The sequence below is a fragment of the Crocuta crocuta genome, unplaced genomic scaffold (genome assembly GCF_008692635.1).
Source record: "Crocuta crocuta isolate KB4526 unplaced genomic scaffold, BGI_CrCroc_1.0 scaffold139, whole genome shotgun sequence".
Classification (NCBI taxonomy): Eukaryota; Metazoa; Chordata; class Mammalia; order Carnivora; family Hyaenidae; genus Crocuta; species Crocuta crocuta.
Window position 1 is genome coordinate 7889649 of NW_027533258.1, and position 17942 is coordinate 7907590.

At 45.6% G+C, this 17942-nt stretch overlaps 1 protein-coding gene and 1 long non-coding RNA gene across 2 annotated transcripts in view; one reads left to right on the plus strand and one right to left on the minus strand.

The window, feature by feature from the left end:
* LOC144217066 (uncharacterized) overlaps positions 1-1243 on the minus strand; it is a 206018-nt gene extending 204775 nt beyond the window's left edge. The window contains exon 1 of the long non-coding RNA XR_013330830.1: positions 1180-1243. This is a non-coding gene — a long non-coding RNA (uncharacterized LOC144217066). The remainder of the gene's footprint in view (positions 1-1179) is intronic.
* LOC144217062 (myosin-13) overlaps positions 1186-17942 on the plus strand; it is a 66646-nt gene continuing 49889 nt past the window's right edge. Inside the window, exons 1-3 of the mRNA XM_077746533.1 lie at positions 1186-1365; positions 5868-5996; positions 6316-6465. The gene's annotated coding sequence lies outside the window, so the exon portion shown is untranslated. The remainder of the gene's footprint in view (positions 1366-5867; positions 5997-6315; positions 6466-17942) is intronic.

The window sequence follows — 17942 nt, forward strand, 5'->3', positions numbered from 1 at the left end:
TTTCGCTTAGGTCATGATCTCGCGGTTCGTGGGTTCAAGCCCCGTGTCGGGCTCTGTGCTGACCGCCAGCTCAGAGCCTGGAGCCTATTTCAGAGTCTGTATCTCCCTCTCTCTCTGACCCTCCCCTGCTCACGCTGTGTGTCTCTCTCTCTCCTAGAAATAAATAAAAATATAAAAAAATAAAATAAAATTTCCCTTCGATGTTTTGTTTTGGGTTTTTTTGTTTTTGTTTTTTTTTTCCCCCCAGTCTTTCTAGAATGAAAGACGCTGGTTGGGGATTTTTTTTTTTTAAGCCTCACATTTTTAAAATAAATAAATAAATACATAAGTCCTGCCCCTTAAGGAGATTTCCTACCCAGGTCTCAGCAGAGACGGGCCTACAACGGCCACCCGCAAGGTGACAAGGTGACGGGGAGAGGGTCATTTGATGGATGAGCCCATTAGCACAGCTGCTCCAAGCTGCTCGCTTTCGTCCAAGCCTTCGGGTGGGATTAACAGTCCGGGGCTAACGCGGCAGCTGTCAGGGAGCAAACGGTAAACTCGGCCTCCTGGCCGCGGCGAGGGTGGGGCACATGTCACACCATACCGGCGTCCCCGGCCACCAAGAGGCGGCTTCCGGAGCCCACAAGGAAAAACAGAGCGGTGACCAAGGAGAAAAACAGTCCCTTTGGGGAGAGCGCCCAAAACAGGCTCGCGGGGGCCCGACCTTCTCGGGGGGCGGCAGCCTGACCTTCACGCGGGCGGGCTGGGCTCTCGGCTCCGCCCAGAAACCCGGGTTCGCGGCTCGCTCCTGGGGAAACGGAGCCCCTCGATTCAAAGGTTCAAAGGACAAGGGCTCCAATGCTGACCCGTCGAGTGAGGCGCGCGGACGCGAAAGGTGGGGCCTTCGGGGCAACAGAATCCTCCTCTATTCCGGGATTCGGGAAAACAATGCCGTTGAACCCCACAGCGCGGAACGCAAGGAGGTGGCGTGACGTACACGTCACAGGTATATTCCATTTAACCGCACGCCCTGCGCAGTTTGGGGGACTCTGGAATTTTCCAGAAATGTTCTTCCCGCCCTGCCTTCCAGTTCACTCCCCAGGCCCGGTTTCACGCCCTCGCCGCCACACAGCCTCACGCGGTTATTCTCTGTCATCCGCGGCGCGACTCCCTCACAAACCCCACAGGCACACTCACCGGCATCTCCCGGCCGTCGCCTCCGCCAAGTCCGAACAATGGCGGCGGGCCACTTCCGGCCTTTCCTTCCCTCCACCGGGCTCCTCCCATGATGCCCTGGGGCGCACCGGAAGTGACCCCTCCCTCTCCGGGAAATTGAAACTATTTCCAGGAGTCTCAAGGTGCGTCCTTCGAAGCCCAGGGCAGGTGAGCTTTCCCGCGTTTTCAGAGCTGGGACCCGCTTCCCCGTCTCCAACTAGAGTATAAACAGAACCAGCTTTTGATTCTCAATGCCTGGAACAGTGTCCTCATGAGCCACATTCTTTCCGTTGGGCAGAATGAAGCAGAGCTGCTGCTAGGGCTGACACTCAGCACGCAATAAAAAAGAATAAAGCTGCCATTATAGTAGCAGCTGACATTTAAAACCCCAAGTCCTTACCTTAGCTTGCAAGGCTCTAAACCATCTGGCCCCTGGCCACCTGTGCCACTTCATTCCCTGCTACTGCTTCCCTGGCTCCCTTCGCCCCTGCCCTACTGGCCTTTTTTCCATTCTTGTGCAGGCACACTCACCCCCCAGAGCCTTCTCCTGACTTGCTCCTTCACTAGGTGTCTGTTCGAAGGTCACCTCTTTAGAGAAACTTTCCCTGATCTGTCCATTTAGACTCCACACAGTCACGATTTCCTGATCCTGCTTACCCTTTCCTTCAGAGCATTTATCACGAATTGATACCAGATAGTGTTTGTTTATTGTCTATCCCCAGAAAACAATGCATACACACTCAAATAGGATTTCCAGGAAGGCAGAGACTTTGCCTTTTTTTTTTTTTAATGTGTTGTGGGTTTTCGGGGGGGACTTTTTGTTGTTGGGTCTTTGGGGTTTTTTGGGGGGTTTTTTTGTTGTTTTTTTTGAGAGAGAGAACAAGCAGGGGAGGGTCAGAGAGGGAGACACAGGATCGGAAGCAGGCTCCAGGCTCCGAGCTGTCAGCACAGAGCCTGATGTGGGGCTTGAACTCCTGAACTGTGAGATCATGACCTGAGCCAAAGTTGGACACTTAAGCGACTAAGCCACTCAGGCACCCTGAGACTTCGCCTATTTTGTTCCCCAGCGCTTAAAATCCGGTGCATAGTAGAAGCTGAACGAATGTTTGTTGAATAAATGATTAAATGAGTACATGCTGGTTCTGCGCACAACAGCCTCAAAATTAGCAATTCCAGGTATGAATTCCATCACCATCCTGCCATGGTGGGAGATCGGAAGCTGGTTCCAGGTAACCCCATCTTAGCCAGGTTTGAGGGCCTTGCCATCATTACCCCAACAACCTTTCAGGTATGGTGATGAACTTATACGGATTTACCCAGGATTGTACTGACCTTAAAACTGAAAGTCTCAGGAACCTCTTCAATCCCACACAAACTAGGATCGTTGGTCGTGCTGCTTTCCACTATCCAGGCTCCATCTTGCATGTTTTGTCTTATTGTTGTGTGTACGAGTGTGTGTTTGGGGGAGGAGGGGTGCCCTTGACTTAGGACTGTTCTGAGCCATCTGAGCAGGAAATTGGCTAAACCCAGCGGATAGGATGGGAGGACTGGACGGACAATGGTCAGGGTGTGGTCAGCTGGTGAGCTTCACCAAACAGCAACACAAGAGACAGGATATAACAAAGAAGGCATTGTCCCAGCTTCTAGAGCCCTCTGGCACTGACAGAGAAAGCTCTAAAGAAAGTTCCTGGTTTCTAAATCTCAGGCTGTCCTGTTGACACGGCCGCACCTACTCTTCCCTTTCCCAAACTATTGAATCACTTCCAAAAAATACCCTGCCATGCATTCATTAATTCAACCATCACAAGAACCCCATGAGTTAGGTTTTTTTATTATCCCCATTTTGCAGATGAAGAAACAGGCTCAGAAAAGTTAAATAACTTGCCCCAAATTCACAGTTTAATTGATGAATTCAGGATCTGAACGTCAGCATGCTGACTCTCAAGGTCCACTCTTAATTGCTACATTGCATGTAGATTTTAACAGCATAAATATACATTTTGATTATGTCTGGCAAAGAATACACATATTTTAGGATTCATCATTGAAGATCCCAACAGTAGTAATTAAAAGTAAGTGGTCATGCTGTTCCTAGTTCTAATGAGGCTCTAAACAGCCAAAGTAACCAAAACATAGCTAACAAACAAAAATGACAAGCAAATAACAGGAGACCGTACTGGGGGCAGGGCATCAGTCCCGATTATGAGACCGGGCAGGTTACGGAGCAGACCTGGCCAGGAGGATTTCTTCTTCAAACACAGTGTTCCCAGACCATCCACACAATCTCTCCATGTTGTTTCAGAGAAAGATGCCTGGTCTGTGTGTAATTCTGAGACGCGTGTGTAATTCTGAGAGCATTAGTGTCTTACAGGATCGTCCAAAGCCAAAAGCAGCTGTCTTAAGGGAAAAGACAAACCAGGCTTGGAGTCAAAGATGTTTGCCACTTCCTGGCTGTGTGACTAGCCGCTTAACCTTGCCAGGCCTCAGTTTTCCCACATGTAAAACTGATTGATCTATCTCCTCATTGAAATTTAAGGAGAATCTATCTAAATGATTCTTTTGATAATCCCCTATGTTGCTGTGTGCTTTGCAAAATTCCTTCATGTAAATGCCAGCAGTGAAGAAGGGGATATGTTGCATTTGAACCAAGTTCTGACTTAGGTCTCTTGGGGTTGGAAATAGAACAGGAAGCGGATTTGTTTCCACCTGTAGCATTCATTAAGTAATTTGTCTGGAACCTCAGTTTCTAGTTCTGTAAGGTCGGGGTTAGATTAGATAATATTCCAGCCGCCCCGCCCCGGTTCTGGAATCTAATATTCTCACCCAAATCTTTGATTAGGCAATTCACATATGAATTAGCATCATTCGGTCATGTACCTGCCCTGTGACTTTCACCCAGAAATTTCTGTCCCTAGCTAGGGAACTTCCTGCTGCTTGCTGAAATTTCAGCTGTTATATAAGCTCCTACATGGCTGTGAGGCATAAGGTATGATCAGCTACCAGCACAATTAATTGCCCTTTCTTCTCAAGTAGCCCTCTGAGGAGTGACCTTGGTCACACTTATTTCCTAGTCCTCACTATTTGGCCCTGCTACTGCTCTCTCTTGCACCTTCCAAATCTACGTTTCCTCTGAGGGCATCTTGCATAGTGATTGGTGGAGAGATTTGCTCCTAGGAAAATCAGGAAACCTTTTCCCTCCTCCTTAACACCTGCTCACTCCCTAATCCCTTGCCTTCAAAGTTTCCACCCCCACCATCCTGCTGACATGAATGTCAAGATCACCTCCCTCACCAATGCAATGCCTTTTTCGGGGCTTCTTTTCTCTGGCTTCTCTGTAGTGGTCTCCATTAGATCCTCTCTCTTGAAAGTATCACCTCCCTTGACTTGTTTTGACACTAATAATAAAGCTCCCTTCGCTTTCAAGTTCACAAAGCAATTTTGTCACAAGAACGGAGAAAACCCTTGTTCACGGATCTCCTCTCAGGTCTGGAAGAGATGAGATGACAATGTGGTCATGTGAGCTATAGACTGTGCTGGGGGGTTAGCAGTGGAATAAAGATGAGACCCCCAAAAGGGCATATGAGTGCAAAACATAGGTGATCACCCCACTTACCAAAGCCAAAAGTAGTCTTCTTTACTTGAGGACTTTTATTTTGTTGAGCAATCAGATGAATAGGAATGCAGGTCTGTGGCAGAGGTAATGGCTCCCATAACAGAGCTGAGTACCAGTAGGAGTTGGGGGAGACACCCCCAGGGAGGAAAGGAAATAAACCACCAGCATCCGTGTGAAGGAAAAGGGAGTTCATAGAGCTGACATTTCTGATGCACACTTTGAATACTTAACTGTAGGGTGTGTGATATAACCCTCTTCCACGTCTCCCCTACAAAATCTTCAGTGAAGTCCACAGTGCTCTCCTGGGCTTTTGGTGCTGACGGATTATTTGCTGTGGTCTATGTCAAGGATGACACAGATAGAAACATAGTGCTTGGCATGGACTGGTAACAGACTGTGTGCAGAGACACCCAGATTGAGATGGAGATGATGGTTTTTCGTTTGGTCCCCCACACTGTCTGCATTGCTTGGGCAGAAACAGAATTATCCGTATGCTTCTGCAGCTGAAGGGGAAACACCACAGTTGTTAGAGAGGCAATGTGACTTGCCACAGTCAATAAACAGCAAAAGTAAAATACGGATCCATTGGCTCCGTTTGGCTCCAACGAGACCTCACTCAGGTATTTGCCCAACTGCAGAATGACCTTTTCTCCCCGCGCTACGTGGTCTGTGTACCCTCCTCTCACCTTCTAAACATGCAGCCTTCTTCCGAGAGAGTTCAACCTCCTTAATGAGTTCAAGTGTCACCCCATACAGGTGACAGTTCCCCTGCCCCCAACACCATCCCCTTCCCCATAGACCTGCAGTCTTCAGCCTTGACCTCTCCTTTAAACTTTGAACACTTGTCCCTCCATCCTGTCATCTCAAGCTCAGTATGTCGTCTTTCCCTCTTTCTGTATTTCCTTGGGGGTGAGGTCATGTCCCTAGGTTCCCAGGCTGAAATTAAGGCCAAAGGAAAGGCAGTCTAACCTGGAAGCCATCAAAGTCCCATGGATGCTACCTTCAGGGTGTCCCTTGAGTTTTCTCTTTCCCTTTATTTATTTTTTTTAATGTTTAGTTACTTTTCAGAGAGAGATACAGAGAGAGAGCACGGGCAGGGAAGAGGCAGAAAGAGACAGAGACACAGAATCCGAAGCAGGCTGAGCTGTCAGCACAGAGCCTGACCCGGGGCTCAAACTCAGAAATGGTGAGGTCATGACCCGAGCCAAAGTCAGACGCTCAACCAACTGAGCCACCCAAGCGCCCCTCTCTTTCTCTTTAAATCTCGTTTCTATCTCACTTAATCAAGGCCCTCATTTCATGCTGTGATTATTTTAGTATTCAACACAAATTGATTTTAATATATTGATGCAACGTGGGGTTATGGCCTCAAAACAATAAGCCTATGGCCCATAGAGGACTTTTCACCCCCAATGTTTAAATGTTTCTTTTCTTGCTATTCCTAAATGGGACAGTGAGGCAGAAACACTTTGATCCACATAATCTTCTTCCCCTTGAATCTGCAGGATAGACTCGGAGACAGCAAGCCACGACCACTGCAAAGGCCTGCCTTCCGGGGCTGTGGAGCGTTTTCACCCAGATCGGAGGTCACAGGTGCATCCAGGGGACAATGCTAACTCTCTGACTGCCTGCCTGCCCCGCAGCCTCTGAAGAGCGTGCGTAATCATCTCCTCAAGTTGCTAAATGGTTCGAGGCTCCCCTGGGTTTTCCCCTTTCCGTTATATCCTACCATCAGTTCTAGAATCATCATCAAATATATATACCTATATATGTTCACTGTGCTGCTCAGAACATCAGAAGTGCCCCACGTGATCTCAGAACAATGTCCCGACTCCTTCACTGGGCCTTGGCAGCCCTTCACAAATGAGCCCAGTCAGGGTACCTGAGGGGCTCAGCCGGTTAGGTGCCCCACTTCGGCTCAGGTCACGATCTCACAGTTCGTGAGTTTGAGACCCACATCAGGCTCTGTGTTCACAGCTCAGAGCCTGGAGCCTCCTTCAGATTCTGTGTCTCCCTCTCTCTCTCTAACCCTCCCCCACTCACACGCTGTCTCTGGCTCTCAAAAATGAATAAACGTTAAAAACAATTAAATAATATGAATATGAACAACATAAACCCCTCAGGCTGGTAGAGAAAATCAAACATAATATAATATACAAAACTCCAAGATGAACGGGAGAGTACTACAAAAAGATCGTTATTATCTCTGTAGCTCCCTCCCCGGCTTCCTTCCAGATCTCTCCAAAGCAGTATTGCTATCACCCATAACAATTCTGCTCAGAGTTTGCATATACAACTTGCGTTAGGGGGTTCAAATGCCTTGTACATACATCTAATCCATGGCCCATCCCAGTCATTTGGGCACTTAGCTGAACCTTGGGAAAGGGGCTGCCCCTTTCCCATCCAGGGGCTCTGTCCCCACGTCTTTTATCAGCTCCTTTGAGGCAGTGACCCTGTTTCACATCCCCATGCTCTATATACTCCACTGCAAGCACAGAGCCTCGTACCGAGCAGGCACCCAGAACTGATGTGCTTGCAGAACAAAAGGTTACAGGCACAGTCTCTCGAGCCAGAGTAGGTTTGAATCCCGTGTCCACCACTTCCTCGTCATGTGGCCTTGGGCAGGTCACTTCGACTGTCCGTGGCCAATTTCCTTGCCTGTAAAAAGGTCGCTAGAAAGATGTTAGCACTCACCTCACAGACAGAACTATCACAAAGCTTCTGCGAACCAATATGGATAAAGCCCGGCATGTGGTGAGTTCTTAATAAATGTAAACCACGGCTATTAAGTGAAACTGAGCCTGATTCCATCTTCTTCCCTACCACACCACAGATTCCCCATGAATACCCTGGATTCCTTTATTTGCTGGAACACGTACTGACCATCTGCTACACGCAGAAGGCTGTCCCTTGAATAATAGCAGCTGTGTTTATGCCTGATGGCTCTCTGTTGCTTTCTCCTGGGCCAAATGCTGCTAAGGAACAGAGACAACCTGATGTGGACTCCAGCCTTCCGGCTCCCTTCCTGTTTTCTGGAACAGGGACTACGTTGCACCATCAGATCCACAGGTATGCAAGTTACTCCTGTTTCTTTACCAAAAAGATGGCTCCGACCCCTTAACGTGCTCTTATTTTCGGTGAATCTCTGACGGCCGGCGACAGCGTTTGCCATGTTTCCAGTTAGCTACCGGACCACTTATTTTACAGCTTCCCTCAGGAGCAGTATTCTGTCAAATCTACTTTGGAAAACGCCACACGGGAGTCTTATTCCTATCTACTCCTTCTATACGCGCGGTATCATCTTGACTCACGCCAACCGTCCCGTGGCAGTGCCCCACCTGCACGAGACTGTCCACGGGAGGGCTGAACGAGACTCCTGCTTCACCAAACGCTGATCATCTACGACTTGAACAAGTCACTCTGTATTGCCATCGATGGCTCTAATTTCCTCCATATTCCAAACATCACTTATGTTCTAGCAACAAACAAACAAGCAAAAACAACAACCAAAAAAACCCATAAGAGTTGTCACAAAGACTATGTGTTTTCATTAGAACTCCAGAATGTCACCCGGAACTCACTGACTCTTAACTTCAGCGCATTTCAAACTTTGTAATCTGCTTCCTGGTCTGTGGCAGATTAGAAAAAGCAAGCTCGGCCTGGTAGAGACAAGCATACCAACCACAAAAAAAAAAAAAAATTCACGCCCGAGAGGCTGGCCATGAAGGTGAAGCTGTACAAACTAAAAAGCAAACACAAAAATGTTTAACAATCTAGGAACAGTCACCACTAAGAAAACTAATATCTCTGATGACTGCTTTCCATCCCCCTCCCAGACACCTGGGTGAGCAAGAAAAAGTTAGATTCTCTTCCAGATACAGATTAAATAACGTGAGATAATATGAAATTTTAGAAAGCTGTCCTTCGTCACTGGATTTTTAAACAATAAATAACTAAATAACACTGGAGGTGTTCAGTGGTTGATCTTAAATTTTCCAGAAACTTCTGAGAAGAGGCGCACACCATCCCATTTCAATACTAGCCAGTTGAGATGGAGTTACCATCCATGCTATTGATCCCCCATTGCCTGACAATTCATCCTGTGGTTCTGCCCTTCACTGACCTTCTTAGCACACTCTGCCCCAGTGCACTCAGCCCCTAGGACTCTCTAAGTCTCAAAGATCTGTGTCCAACGTCAAAATCCCTACGCAGCTGACTTGGCATTATGCAGCCTCCGCTGGTCATTTATCCAAGTAATTTAACAAGAGTGAGAGATCAGGGCTACGACGCATTTACATCTCACAAGTAAATGGTGATCCCCCAAATATAGCCAAGTTGGAGTGCTGGGCTGGCAGATTTGGGAGTATAAAGAGAGCTGGGGGCCGCACTCTCAAAACCGCTTCGCCGAAGCATCTCAAGGTAAGTGCTCACAAGTGCCCACTTGTTTGCTCCGTGTAACTGTGATTAAACCTCATCGGGTTACAGGTCAAGGAGGAATGGCCACGCGGTAGTCTTTGTTGAGGACCTACTAAGTGTAAGGTCCACTTACCTACTAAGTGTAAGGGCAAGAGAGTGACAATACAGGAAGACAGACAATTGCCTTTCAAAAAGCTCTTACAAAGAGTAAAAAGGCAGGACTATAAGCAATTATGAGACCAAAAAATACGTATAACCTGCAGAATAAAACCAAATGTGACATATCATTCCACCTCTCTCCTAATTGTTTAGGTAAGTGTTTCACCATGCAGTTAGCAAACAAACGTGTTTAATTTGTGATATCTCTGCTGTGATTGCCTTGAACTATTATTTGAAATGTTCATGGTTATGTAACACTTTTTTCCCATGTCAGGATTTCTGGGAGATGATTGCAGGAAAACCTCTCCTAGGCATTCTATTCATTCCCGGATGCACTGTGGTCTGGGCATGATTAGCTGGCTCCAGACTGGTCTTGTATAACATGTCTTGTGGTCAGTGGGCTGTCTCGTATAGCAGTCCCGTCCCTCAGAGGGGCCCCAGGCTTGGGAGACTCATGATACTTTGATTTCAGGCCACCATCTCCACTTTAGTACTTTCTTTCATACATTCACAGGGCTAAGAGGAATCCTGGAGATTATTCTGGTCCACCTGTCTCATTTAATAGAAGGAAGCCAAAGTTCAAAGACATTACAAGCGCTTCTTGACAGAGCCAGTGTTAGAAAACAGATTCTGCCTCCACATCTTACTTCTTCTAAACTCAGGACTCAGAAAATAATATGTAATCACTTGATTTTTTCCTGAAAGTGTTGGTAAGAATTTTAGGGGATAGCTGGAGATGATCAGAGACTCATAAGAGAAAGCGATGGAAAGGGCAACAAAAATAGTAAGCCAAGTGTTGAAAAGTCTCTTCCTGCCCAAATGGTATCTCATGACAGGTTCGCCTGGTTCCACAGAAGTACTGCAGAGTAAATGGGAAGTGTGTTTAAATTAAATTTGATGTCAAAAATGTTCAGACTCTCACGGCCCCTGGAGATCATCATGTAGATTATAAACTCCCAGACTGGAGATGCTTTAGTCCTAGATGAATTTTCAGCTGCCCTCCCTAACCTTCATCTTCTCCAGGAGAATTTAGAATATTTAAGGGAGTGCTTTTCCTACACGCCTGAAAGAGGCTTTGCCTACAATTCACCCCTTTCCCTTATTTCCGAAGGAACTCAGCTACTGGCTTTAAGCATCCATGTTACAAATTGGATCATTTCCTCTCCTTTCTTTCTTTGATTCCTGACTACTCACGGCCCCCCACTTTTAGCCAGAAACATCATCTCCCTAAATCCTCATAGCATTTCATTAGGCTCTCTTTCAGAATTTATGTTACTTTTCCTTGGTCGGAGATGTATTTGAGTGTTTCTCTTTAACTCTTACTAAATTTTGCATTCGTGTAGGGCAGAGACCATCTATATTCTTCTTTGCACCTTGTCTTAAAGAGCTGACATGGTACTTTGCGCACACAGAAGATACTTTTTTTTTTTTTCTGAGATACAGACAGCGTGAGCAGGGAAGGGTCAGAGAGAGAGGGAGACACAGAATCTGAAACAGGCTCCAGGCTCTGAGCTGTCAGCACAGAGCCCGATGCAGGGCTCGAACCCACGAACCGTGAGATCATGACCTGAGCTGAAGTCAGACGCTTAACCGACTGAGCCACCCAGGCACCCCCACAGAAGATACTTTTTAAAAAGATGTTAATCGTATATTGTAATTAACCAATTATTTAAAGAATAATAATAATAAACCAAAGGGGGCAAGTGGCATATTTAATTCCATCTCACATCTACTATGTAGAACCTGTTTAGAAGAAGAACTTGCAGCAAACACAGTTTCTATATTTATTTCAACTCCTTATAGTTCACTTGTTCTTTGTTTTTGTTTGGTTTTGGTTTCTGAAATAACCCCCAAGAAGACACGTTGTTTCTGAAGGATACCAGCCATCACTTTGGAAACCAAGAAGGTAAGAGTTCATTTCAGCCAGACTGGGAATGCAATTATTGAAATTAGCAAACTTTGTTTTACATATTTTCATTCTGACTGCACTCCTAAGCTGAAAGTGAGGAAATTGAAACCAATGGCTTAAGTATCCCTAATGGCAGATTTCAAAATATGCAGGTTTTACCAAAGGAAGACTCGTTCCCCAAATTTGCTCATTACACTAATCGGCATAAAATACAGTGCAGAATTTTGACGTTCAAGCTCCAGGTCAATATAGTTAGTTGGCCCAGAATGTAATGTTCATAGTGTCATGATTCAGTTTTCACACACAGGCTAACCTTGCTGTTCCTTGAGCAGAGTCTACACCCTTAAATCCATCCAACTATGCCTTTCCTCACAAGTAATGCCGAGAGAAAAGAGATCGATTCAAACCTATACTAGTAAAAAGCCCTTTCCTTCCCACCCTTCTGCAAAATTTGTGTTTAGTACAGACAATTCTAGATGAATTAGGACCAAGGAAACCAAAGTATAATTAAGTCAGGACCTCACCATTGTCGACAAGATATGGTGGCTGAGGAATTCCCATCAGGGGGATGAAAGAAAGTCAAGAGCAACATCAGGTGCACTGACAGCAAACCGAAAAAGGGGGAGCACTCAGCAGTTGGCAATGGAAATTAAGTGAACTGGGGTGGCTGTCTCAGTCAGAAGATCCCGAAAGACGGGAACGGAGCTGGTGGTTGAAGAGACCTGGCTGTGTAGGCATGTAAGCAGATAGAGCTTTTGAAACAGAGAAGATGCTAATTAGGGGACTTTGGGAGGGTAGCATCCAGGAGCACCATGAGTCACGCCTAGAGAGTTTGAATCAGACCTAACAAGGGAAAGCTTATCAGCCAAGAATGAATACTTTTATCCTTGGGTCCCAGAACACGGCTGCATAAATATGGCGAGAAGATCTGACTTAGCAACCGCACGCACGGCAGAGGATTGAGGGGTTTTGCTTGACAGCAAGCGGTGAGTCAGCAGGGTGATGGGGCTGCCAGAAGGCATCGCCACCTCGGGCATTACACCTGGGTCAAGAGAGGTGAGGGCACAGGCTGATGGAGGATGACATGTGGTTTGGATGTCACGCTTGGAGAGATTAACAGGCGCCCGTTCACCATGACAGTGGAGATTCAGAAGCACATCACGGAGGAAGCAGATGAAGATGGAGCTGAGGCACAGAGAAGAGAATGCTGGGAAGAACAAAGAGAAGCCATCACATGGGTTCATAGTTGTCTTGGGGGTGAAGGATTGCACTCCCCATGTTGTTACCAAGAGCCGGGATGAGATGAATCGTCCTAAAGTTACACCGAGCCGGATTTTCGTCTATAGCAAGAGGAATCTTGGGCCCCTGAAATCTGCCCAAAAGAAAAAGAGCTCCCTGACAGTGTTCAAGGAGGAGGGATAACACCTTTTCAAGAATATTGTTGACACAACTCATGCCTCATCTAGGTAGTAAAATTAGGAGGTCCCAGGTTCTGAGTCACAGTTAGAATAGTGGCTAAGAGGAAAAAATCTGCACCTTAACGTTGGTCGTGACTTGAAACCAGAGGAAAGTCTTGTTTCTCTGGGATGCCTAAAAACTGGTTTGCCCATGAGCTATTGAACTTGTCCCCCAATTTCAGGCTTGCTTCTTATGCATCGTCACACATTCTGTGATATCTATTTAACATCAGTACTGTTAATTCACTTAATATTTTTACGTACATTGATTCGTTTATTTTCTTCTATTTTTTTTTAATGTTTGTTTATTTTTGAGAGAGAGAAAGCACAGGGGAGGGGCAGAGAGACATGGAGACAGGCTCTGAAACAGGCTCTGCACCAACAGCACAGAGCCCGATGCAGGGCTGAAACTCACGAACCTTGAGATCATGACCTGAGTCGAAGTCAGACACTTAACCAACTGAGCCACCCAGGCGCCCCTCCTTCGATTTGTTTTTTTTTAGTCACCCTACCCTGTATGCTTGCTATGAACGTGTGGACCACCAGCTGAGACGTTTGTTAGATCTTCAGAATTTTGATCCCACCCCAGACCTGCTGAATCAGCTCACGCATTACAGCAGGAGGCTCCGGGTGGGTTCATCCGCACACTAACGTGTGAGAAACACACTGCCTTTTATCACTGGCATCAACACTCTAACTGGGAGGCATGTATCACCCTGTTTGATCCATTTTAATTTTCTTCACATTTTCCACAAAATATTATCTCTGCACACAAGAAGCATCTTCAAATCAGTGAAAGGAGGACTGTAGTATGGTGCATTTTTTTCTTTATTTCCGAAACATGAAATAATTTATCTCACAATTGATGACAATTAGGTCTTGATAAAATAATAGACTTAACAAACACATAATTATTAAGATTAAGAAATATCTGCTTTTGGTCATTTTGCACAGGACCGATGGGACCCCGCCATGGTTTTGGAAAGAGTGGTTTCAGGAAAATAATGACTTAAGCTAATTAACGGTTCCCAAACATCGCTGGGTTCGAGGCTCTTGGGAAGAATTCAGGTTCCCCAGTCCCAGCCACAGGGATTCTGTTGCCAATGATTGACGTGGATCATTTCCCAGCATTTTGGGTACCACACTTAATGCTAAGTCATGCTTAATCATGTCAAGTCATATACCTCTTACCCCACAAGCTTCCCTCATCATGCCAGCCACACTCAAGTGCAGCCTGTGGGTCTTCGGAAATTCCTAAGAACTTTTTGGGAGCAACATGAGATACAGACAATTTTCATAATAATGCCTAGATACTATTTGCCTTTTTTTTCCAGTGTGTTAACCTAATGATGCAAAAGGAAGGGTGCGTAAGACTTTCCGATGCTTCATTACAAATCCAGGGATGGCACCAAACCGGACTAATAGAAAAAAAATTTTTTTTATTAAAAAAGCCAGTTTTGGGGGCACCCAGGTGGCTCAGTCAGTTGAGCGTCCAACTTTGGCTCAGGTCATGATCTCACAGTGCATGAGGTTTCGTGAGTTCCAGCCCTGCACTGGGGCTCTCTGCTCTCAGCACAGAGCCCGCTTCAGATCCTCTGTCTCCCTCTCTCTCTCTGCCCTCCCCCGTGCTCACTCGCTCTCGCTCTCTCTCTCAACAATAAATAAAATATTTAAAAAATTCTTTAAAAACTGAATTTAAAAATAAAAGCCAGTTTTACTTAAAAATTACTTATAATTTCCAGCAGCTAAAAGTATTAATTTTAGCATATTTCAATTCTTGCATACATATATTTAGAATATTTTGTGTGATGAAATTGTAGGTCTGCGTAAGGCACTCCCGCTGTGTACCACAGTTGGATGGTCATCTTGAGGAAAAGCACATGCACAGTTGCTTGAGTTGCAATACGAACTAGCCACTAGTTCACACAGCACCATCATTACTTGAAAAGAATGTGGTTTTTCAGAACTGGATATATGGCAGACGTGTTCTCAGAAAGGAATGAAGTGTGCCTATCATTTCAAAGAAAACACTGACAGTATTTGTTACTAACGATATACGTGAGGTGGTTTTTATTTTTTTAGTGCTTTTATTTATTTTTGAGAGAGACAGAGCGTAAGCGGGGAAGGGACAGAGCAGGACGGAGACAGAATCTGAAGCAGGCTCCAGGCTCTGAGCTGTCAGCACAGAGACCAATGAGGGGCTCGAACTCATGGACCTCGAGATCATGACCTGAGCCAAAGTTGTATACAACAAAGTTGTATGTATACAAAGTTGTATACAACAAAGTTGTATGTAAGCCACCCACACACCCCTATATATGAGCTTTCGAGCAAAAATTAGAATTTTGGAAAACTTTCATTTGCTACCACTAATGTGCAACTTCCTAATACTTGAAGAATTTTCTAATGAAACCAGTGCAGACATTGATGATTGTGATTGTTTAATATTCTGTAACAAAACGTGTCAACATTTGGAAGTTTCGTATAATTCAGGGAACCAGGATTTTCCAGGGGACTCAAGTATGATGTTCACAGGTGGGAAAAGATCCATTCAAGGTTCAAATACAGGGGGCACCAGTTAAGTGTCCGGCTCTTGATCTCAGCTAAAGTCATAATCTCAGTTTGTGAGTTCGAGCCCCACATCAGGCTCTTTGCTGACAGCTTGGAGCCTGGAGCCTGCTTCAGGTTCTGTGTCTCCTTCTCTCTCTGCTCCTCCCCTGCTCACACTCTGTCTCTGTCTCTCTCAAAAATAAATAAACATTTTTTTTAAAAGTTCAAATACAGACTAATGGATTATAACATAACAGAACACAAATTATTCCTGGATACAGTTTCAGGTTTTATTCCACACTGGAACTAGCCTTTAAGAAACTACCACTTGTCATGTTTTGGTATAATATCTAAGAAGAATATTCACAATTATTTGAAAAGGCAGTGAAAATACTCTCTCCTTTTCCAAACTACGTAACCGTATAAGGCCAGATTTTCTGTATTTACTTTAACAAAAAATAAAACCAACAAACAAGGGGTGCTTGGATGGCTCAGTCGGTTAAGTGTCTGACTTCGGCTTGGGTCATGATCTCACAGTCATGGGTTCAAGCCCCGTGTGGGGCTCTGCTCACAGCTCAGAGCCTAGAGTCTGCTTCCAATTCTGTTTCCCTCCTTGCTCTCTCTGCCCCTCCCCTGCTCATACTCTGTCTCACTCTGTCTTTCAAAAATAAATAAATATGAAAAGCAAATTAAAAAAAAAACTTCCAGTAACAGACTGAGTACAGAAGGAGGCATGAAAATCCAGCTGTCTTTTATTCAGCAGACATTAAAGAAAGCTGCAAAAATAAGAAACAGTGCTATTCTTCACACTAATTTATTTTCATTCTGGAAAATGTAGTCATTTTCATAAAAATGTATTATTTATGCTAACAGGTAATGGATTGGATAGTAATTTTATTTTATTTATTGTTTAAATTTATTTTGAGAGAGGAGGGAGGGGCAGAGAGAGAAGGAGAGAGAATTCTAAGGAAGTTCCACACTGCCAACACAGAGCCCAACGCGGGGCTCAAACCCACAAACCGTGAGATCATGACCTGAGCTGAGATCAAGAGTCAGACGCTTAACCGACTGAGCCACCCAGGCGTCCCTAACCGTAATTTTAAACGAATTAATAAATATTTTTAGATGCTCTCCATTTTAATCTCTAATGTCCAGTCTCCTCTGAAAATCTAACCGCCATGGTTCATGGCCAAAGTAAAATTAAGATGCAGCTTTAGCCGAATAAGGTCCAGAGGGAAGCAGATGATTCTCTGTGCGTAGGAATAAAACCCCGCGGCAGCGCCAGGAGGAATCATAAAACAACAGTTACCAATGAAGAGCGATTTCATAATGGGTAAGCGGGGGGAGGCTGACTTCCAAGAGAGAACCGTAAACAGTTCAACTCTCCTGCTTTTAATGGAAACATAAAATGCCTTATTAAAAAAATAAGAACTTTTCTTAAGAGAGCTATGGGGATATGTGTATATAACTTCACCCTATAATCAGCTACAGGAGAAAAAGTGGGAGGGAAAGGGAAGATAGGTAACTTGGGGGAAAGAAGTGGAGGGGCCCCAGGGGGTCATAATCCAAAGGGGGCAGGACAAACAGGTACAGATGCAGAAAAGGAATCTGAGAGCCACACCACCTGAAGGGACCTTAGAAATGAGCTAGGCTTGTGACTTCATTTTAAGTGGAAATAGAGGGGCGCCTGAGTGGCTCAGCCGGTTAAGCGTCCGACTTCGGCTCGGGTCACAATCTCACAGTTCGTGAGTTCGAGCCCCGCATCGGGCTCTGTGCTGACAGCTCGGAGCCTGGAGCCGGCTTCAGAGTCTGTGTCTCCATCTCTCTCTGCCCCTCCCCCACTCTTACCCTGCTTCCCCCCCCCCAAAATAAATAAACATTTAAAACTTTTAATGCAGCCTCACGTTCTGTGTCTGGGGTGGGTCTGAAGTCTGCATTTCCAACACACCCCTGGGTGGTGCAATTATAACAGGTTCAAGGACCACATTTGTAAGAAGGCTTGAGGCCAGCACTTCTCAGATGTGGCCCCTGGACCAGTAGCGTCAGCATCACCTTGGAACTTGCTAGGAATGCAAAATCTCAGCTCCCCCCAACCCCCTGCCCTCCCGCCAGACCTACTGAATGAAGACCCCAGGGTTGGGGCCCAGCCCTCTGTGTTTTAACAAGCTCTCCAGGTAACTTGGTGCACATTGAGATGTAAAACCACTGCATTTGGCTATAATGCTTCCCATCAGTCTGCCACCTAGAATGTTCTAAGCGAGCATGGCAAGACTCTGTGTTCAAGCCATTACTTTTCATTGGGCTGTCTGAAACTTATACTAGGAATTATCGACATCCCAATCATTCTTTCAGGTGCCCATAAGATTTGGAGATGACACTGAGATCACAGGGCTCAAACATGATACGTAATTAAGGAAGTGTTTTCAAAGTCCTCCCTTGTTCGGCTCACCTTTGTTGGGCTCACTCTGGTTGGTTCAGACTTCCTTCCAAGCACGGGGTTGAACTAAGAGATGTCCCCCAAAATCAGCACCCAGGGATGAAAACAGCCCCTCAACCATTTCTCTTAGGTTACAGTCTCTCCTTTAGTTCATTGCCACTTGCCCACGCTAAGCCCCTAGACCTGGTTCTAGATTCCTCATGA